This window comes from Symphalangus syndactylus, chromosome 10 (genome assembly GCF_028878055.3).
Source record: "Symphalangus syndactylus isolate Jambi chromosome 10, NHGRI_mSymSyn1-v2.1_pri, whole genome shotgun sequence".
In the NCBI taxonomy this organism is placed as follows: Eukaryota; Metazoa; Chordata; class Mammalia; order Primates; family Hylobatidae; genus Symphalangus; species Symphalangus syndactylus.
The window spans coordinates 60,448,123-60,455,808 of record NC_072432.2 but is presented as its reverse complement, the minus strand read 5'-3'; positions in this window follow the sequence as shown (position 1 = coordinate 60,455,808).

Genomic DNA, 7,686 nt, shown 5'->3' with positions numbered 1-7,686 from the left:
TTTGGGTTTCTGAGTAAGGAAAGTACTTAGGTAGAATCTTATTTAAAAGCTTGCTATTTTAAGTAATTTCATGCCTCTCATAAGATGGTACGTATAATAATTTCACCTACATACTGTATAAAAAATAGGTACTAGCCCTAATCAGAACCAATGCTAGAATTACGTAAGATTTATCTAGCATTCATGCTGTTACTACTAACAACATACATAATATATATGATATGGCCATATATTTGCAAGCTCCTCTGAAGTACCATATCATCTCTAGGACTCTATCCACAGCACATAGTTTGTACATAACTGAGAATGGGACATGCTTCTTGTGCTGGTCATTTGCCTGCTTGTTCTCAGATTCATTCTCATCCTTCCCTAGTTCTCCTGTATCTTAAGGTCTACATTTCTCAGGCTCCTTTAACAAGTGGCTTCTGAATAGGTTTGGCAAACGGGAAGCTTTACTGGATTGCTTGAAGAAATACCCTGGAGAAGAGAAGCAGGCAGGGTATTTCTCCCTTTTCTCTGTCTTCTTAGTGGCCCCTCTGGAAGTGACTGTTTGTTGTTGGGTTTTGTTTTGTTTTGTTTTGTTTTGTTTTGTTTTGTTTTGTTTTGAGACAGAGTCTCCTTCTGTTGCCCAGGCTGGAGTGCAGTGGCATGATCATGGCTCACTGCAAGCTCCACCTCCTGGGTTCATGCCATTCTCCTGCCTCAGCCTCCCGAATAGCTGGGACTACAGGCGCCTACCACCATGCCTGGCTAATTTTTTGGATTTTTAGTTGAGACAGGGGTTCATCGTGTTAGCCAGGATGGTCTCAATCTTCCGACCTCATGATCGGCCTGCCTCGGCCTCCCAAAGTGCTGGGATTACAGGTGTGAGCCATCGCGCCCAGCCTAGTGACATTTTCCTATAACAGCAACTCCTTTGGGATAATTCTATGTATTTCCAGATCTCACAAGACAGCCACTGAGAAGTTCTAGCTCCTACTAGATGGTTCAGTTTCTGAGCTCTGAAAACACTATGTCTTCCCTTCTACCCCATCAGCCAAAATGGTGGTAGCACTTTCCTGCTTTTCCTAGTTTCAGGATTCCTCAATATCTTCTCATTTGGCTTCACAACTCTTCTATTACCTGTGCAACAAGTCCCCTGCACTAAATGTCTTCTGTCTGCTATACGCAGAGTGATTTCTGGTTTTCTGAGGGGCTTCTTACTGATACTCCACATAGAAGTCTAAGACTGTGTTGTCATTTTTGATCATGAATGCAGTGATGACCTCCTTACAGGCAAGAAATGGGACACTAGTAATTTGTGGTATGCAGTGATATCATACTGAAACTATAAGCTGCAGTTTCTCGAGGCATAGTACAAGTTGAAGGCAAGACTTTGGTCAAGTAACTATTGCATTTGACCATTACGATAGTAATAATAATTAACAAGAATTATTACATAGGATGGATTTTTTGACTGCCCTGAAGAGTATGCACAAAGAAAACGATAAGCCTAAGGCCTTAAATTTTTAACACAAAAATCAAGCTATATAGCCACATTCCATACCTCCATCATCATAAGGCAGATGACTGAGTATCAGGCCCAAGGCTTGATAATGCATCATCAGTTACATGTGTAGTCCTATCAGGTATTTTATGCTGAGGTAAAGGACCTGGTTGGGAAGGAGTGGTACCCGAGACTTTGAAAGGGCAGACAGGGATGAGGTTCTGAATGCTGAATTCCCCTGAGCCTTCCTCTCCAGCAAAAGCAGCTCTCCTTTTGTCAGTTTTTCAATTTAACACCCGAACTGAGGCAAATAATATTCACTTGCATAAAATCATTGCATGACTTCACTAGTGGCAGATGCCCTAGAAGAGGATGCTTATTCTCCCAGAGCCCATTCAAACCACCCATCATTGTTTCTAATCTCATAACAAGAGTTTGATCCAACATAGCCCAGATGAAAGTGTATGATCTGCTGCCATATGAAATAGCAAATACACCAAAGGAGCTGCAAAATGTTGTTAATTTATGTTAAATGTATGGGACATGTATGAAAATATATTCTAAAGGACTATTCAAAAGGATGAAACAAAGGTTGGATCAGGCTGAACTTATTGAGATAGATACATAAACCTGGATTCAGGATTTCCTGTGGTGGCTCAAGCACCAGCAGTGGTATCAATCACCTGCTAGTTTAGTAGAATAAGGCCAGTAAGATATGAAGTAGAGATGGCAGAACTTGCTTGGCACACTGAAGAACAATGCTTTCAGACAGAAATAAAATACACACCACAACTGTAATTTAAAATTTTCTAGCACCCACATTTTAATATGTTTTTAACAAATTATCTCAAGTGCTCAATAGCCACTAACCATGAGGCTAGTGGCTGTAGTATTAGATAGCACAGTACCGGCAAAGGAGTCTGGAGAATCAGAAATTTGGAATGGATTCACAGCGTGCAAACTGCTTAACCACTGCCAACCGTACCCTTGCTTTGAAGGATCCAGGGGACTCTCCTTTTACCAGGTTGTTAAGAAATGCATTGGTGAGGGAAGCATGCTCATATAAAGGACAGTTGCATCCTGTTATATAGCAGCATTAGCTTGTGGTTGTATCACAGTTTAAAATGGCTACAAGTGTGAGAATGGATGCTGAGTAGTAAAAACAGCATATGTACTAATCATTTGCTTGCTTTGTCTTGCATGCATTCCCCACTGTTCTTCTGTTCTGAATGTGTCAAGGAAGCAACATTTTCCAGGCTTCTTTACCCATCATCACTTACGGTTAGGTTCAGCCAATGGGAGACCTGGTGGGAAACTGGAGGGAAGAGTGGAGGGAAAGCCAGGGAATTTCTTCTCTTACTTCAGGTAGCATTTCCAGCAGAGCTTGAGCCTTCTCTGATCCCAGCCCTCAAAAGACAGCCCCTCCTTCTGTGATACCACCTCCTATGGACAGCCCTTGCCATGATTCTAACTCGTGACAGGCAAACCAGTTTCCTGTATCTGTTAGTGGCATCTCTTCCCAATATCTAGTGTCTCGAAGCTTATAGTGGCTTTTGGATGTTGCTTATTTCTGGTTTGCATCACCATCTACTATTTGACTTCATCTTTCCCTTGCCCATGTAACGATTCACTGCATTATATTTATCTTGATTAACATAAGGTAGCTTCTGTTTATTCAACCAAACTCTGTTTAATGCAATCCCTTATTATAGACACCTCTAATCCATGGGAAGAGATCACAAATCCCCACAAATTGATCTACATTGATCTCTTAAATAGAGCCTACCTACTTTTCCCTGATGTTTTACAGTTTTAAGTATTCAATATATCCTTATGATACACACACAAACACGGAACTTATATGCCAAGTATTACGGTTTTCTGTGGCAAGATTTTCTATAATCTGGGGGCACTAATATTACCTGCCATGCGAAACCTGTTACTCTTTGCCACAGGATAGACATCGCTCCAGGAAACAGATTTTGAAGTAGAAACTAGCATTCAAGAAGTCCTTATGACAGTTGTCAGGATCAAACTTGGGAAGTGGAAAAAGCAATGTAGTCACAACAAAGGCCTCAGACATTTGCATAAGGAGCTCTGGAGCTGGCCTGTTCCTTCAGAATTGCCAAATATTGAGGCAAAGGGGCTAAGCTTTAAGAACGCCACCTTCACCAGTCATTGGCTGCAGACAGGAACCCTCCTCCCTGATGGGGAATGACCTTGGGCAAGACAGGGCTCCCTCCTCAGGGAAGATCTCAGCAGAAAGCCCCCAGCTTCCTATATTGTTGAAAAAATATGAATGTTTGAGTCCTGAAGAGGGCAATCAGAGCAATCACCATAGCTTCACCTTGGGACACTCAGAGCTACTTGTTTTGTATAATACATTTGTTTTTCTTTTTCTTTTTTTTTTTTTTGAGATGCAGTCTCACTCTTGTTGCCCAGGCTGGAGTGCAATGGCATGATCTCGGCTCACTGCAACCTCTGCCTCCCGGGTTCAAGTGATTCTCCAGCCTCAGCCTCCCAAGTAGCTAGGATTGCCGGCACCTGCCATTATGCCCGGCTAATCTTTGTATTTCTGTAGAGATGAGGTTTCACCATGTTGGCCGGGCTGGTTGTGAACTCCTGACCTCAAGTGATCCACCTGCCTCGGGCTCCCAAAGTGCTAGGATTACAGGTGTGAGCCACCACATCCCACCTGTATAATTTCTGAAAGCACCTCCTCCCTCTTCCTGTGCCCCCACATCCCCCAGGGATACGTAGAAGGGAAAGGCTAGTGAGGTAACCTACAGCCTCTTCTGTTGTAGCTGTTCTGGGGCTACAACTGATATTCATCATCTCCTTCTTTCATGACCCATTCACCTATGGCTTCTCTTCATCAATTAGCACCTCTGCTGGTCTTGTTGGTTGACCTAGTGGGCTAACCCAGAACCCAGTTACTGTGCTCTTTTCAAGCCATGATTCTTGTCCTTGTCAATTTAACAGCAAAATGGGACAAAAGAGTACAAGAGTTGCCCACGCATACTCCTGGGTGCCAGATTTATTCCTCCCTGTCCCCACTGTATGACAGCAGCTCAACCTCTAACACCATAGGTCTGTAAGGTTCGATGGCCCAGTGGGAGGGGCTACTTTTCACTATAGTCTGGACATGCTGCAGAGCCCTTTCCTGTACCAACTCATGCCCAAGATTACATAGCTATTGAGTTACCAATCTTTCTGGGCCTCAGCTTCATCTGGAAAATTAAGAGAATTACAGTACATATTTTATTATGTTGTTGTGACGACTAAATGAGTTTATATGAAGCATATAAATGGTACCTGGCACATAAACCATACAACAGTAAATTCTAAGTTTTATATTAATTTGCCATGATCTACAAATAAGGAATAAAAGTATATACAATATGCTTAGAAAACACAGAACTATGCGTACATTTTTCTTTTTTTTTTTTTTGAGACGGAGTCTCGCTCTGTCACCCAGGTTGGAGTGCAATGGTGCGATCTTGGCTCACTGCAACCTCCATCTCCCAGGTTCAAAAGATTCTCCTGCCTCAGCCTCCCAGTTAGCTGGAACTACAGGCATTCACCACCACACCTGGCTAATTTTTGTATTTTTAGTAGACAGGGTTTCGCCATGTTGGCCAGGCTAGTCTCGAACTCCTGAGCTCAGGTGATCCATCCGCCTTGGCCTCCCAAAGTACTGGGATTACAGTACATGTCCAGCCATTTAAATTTATTTCAATAAGAACAACATCATTTGTAGTTAATTTTATGTATATTCCCTGGATTTGATTCAAATGAAGTTCAGAATCCTTCACCATTGTCATAAGAAAAGCTAAACTTGGATATGGGAGAGAGTTAACACCTAGGTAAGTGACCTTTGGCCAATGGGGTATAGGAGCCACTGTATATTCTCCTCTTTTACTCCTCCAGTGGACATTCTGAGGTGCATTTTACGTAGCTCCTCAGAAGGATCCTGCTAGGATCAAGCCTCAGTTGCCCACAGATGTGATCAGCTCAATAACTCACCACTAAATTGGCTTTCCTTTCCTATTTGACTCCTTGCAATCCCTATTCGTTTCTGAAGATCACATCCCAAAATAAATTACCTACAAGGAAGATCTCTCAGGCTCTGTCCTCCAGAGGAACTTAGCCTAGGACAATTAGTACCAGAAATAGCCCAAGGAAGCAAAGGCTTTAGATGGATTCTGGACCTGTATCACTCTCTAGACACTTCATTGCTGGTTGGTGAAGTGACTAGACAGTGCACTAGTGCACTTTCCTTAGTAGTGGGTTTGAAGTGCAAGTGGACATAAAGGAACCAAGAGATGCCCAGTGAATCTTGGGTTTCAGACTTGCTTTCTGCCTCCTATTGTGGGAGCAACCCCACCTTCTCGTCAATATGATGAGTCTGTGTATGCCAGCATTGTGAGCCCAAAATGACCCCTTTCTGGGAGCAGCCAAGTTGAAGTGCAAGTGGAAAGGAAACAGTGGCACTTAAACTGTTAGGGGCAATGATAAGTCTAAGGACTGTAAGGTTACCTGGTTTTCAAAATGGAGTTTAGACACTTTGAAAAAAAGAAAATGACAGGCTCAAATTAGCTAACCACAACTCAGGGCATACTGTGAAAGAATGCATCCATGGCAGTGTTTATAGACTATCATTTCAGCAGCCATAGGGCAAACAGTGCCAAAGATCAGGCTCAGCATTTGCACAATAATAGCAGAGCCACAAAGAATACAGACATCATCTTTGAGGTTGTGCATTCAAAGTGAACCCTAAACCCTGGGCTGGGGATATTTGGGTAGAAAAGCTAGAGACGATTGAATCCCCAGATATTCTTAGCCCCCAGTCCCCTCTTCCTTGCTAGAGGAAAGAAACCTCTCTTTGCCTGCATAACTCGCAAAGTTTTCACATGTAGCAGGTGCCTCACAAGGTGATGCTCATCCTCCATTAGATCCACTCCTGCCTCCTCTCCTTGACTGTGACCAGTAACTATCATCACATTACAGTCTGAGCAAGGAATATAGTATCTACACCAGAAGAATGCAGTGTACACACCCAAAGAATTCTAAGGTCTGGGCTAACATGACTAGGAACTGAAGAAACATGTAAAAGTAGATATTCAAAGTGTGAACCAGGGCACCAGAATAAGACTGCATTTTATTGACATGGTGGCACTCTCCAGTGGATCAAGCAAGGAGTCCTGGAGGCAGTCCTAATATACTGCTGGCATGCCTCCTTGGAGCTCAGTGTTGCAGGTTGTGTTCCCTGGGAAGAGACTCAGATGGAGATTAGCATGCAGGAAACATCAGTGAGTGCTCTCAGAATCAAACCCTGTAAAACGGAAAGGAATTAGGATTTGACTGAGAAAAGAGTTCAGGGGGACAATGCAGAAAGGCGCCCTGGGAACTTTGAAGGTGGGAAGGCCCTTCAGAGTTGCTGAGGTGAGCTAAGACCCAGACTTTATTTATATCCACCCAAACCTAGGCACGGGAAATATATTGGCTGCTCCCAGAAAGGGGTCATTTTGGGCTCACAATGCTGGCATACACAGACTCATCATATTGACGAGAAGGTGGGGTTGCTCCCACAATAGGAGGCAGAAAGAAGCAAGTCTGAAACCCAAGATTCACTGGGCATCTCTTGGTTCCTTTATGTCCAGGAAAGCAACCGTCACCCAGCAAGTGTAATTATATCTTGTTGGGATGAAGGTCTGGGCACACCACCTGAGAGGCAACCTAGACCCACTGACAGGCTGCTGCAAAGCTGTGTAAAATCTGAAATGTGTAACAGAAGAGGGAAGACAAATATTAATCACAGCCTCAGAACCACCCGCAGCAGGGGACTATATTCTTTGTCCCACTACTCATCTATTTTTTTATTGAGATTACAGCCTGCCACAATGTAGGCTAGGATGAAATGGACTTGACCCTGGGCCCAAACAGATCTCGGTGGTACAAGGGGTTACACTGTAGTGGACCCCTCTTATGTTCACTTCGCACCTCTCAGCTCACTTCCTTATTCTATTACCTTGGCAGCCAGATGCACACCGGTGTAACTTGATACACTTTGCCTGAGCCACACCAAACATTTCTCGCTTTTTGCACCACCCACCCCCTCATCCCATTTCTCCATTATCACTATATGGGACACCTGCAGGAACTTGCTAAGTGAATTTGATACAGGCACAAACATGGAT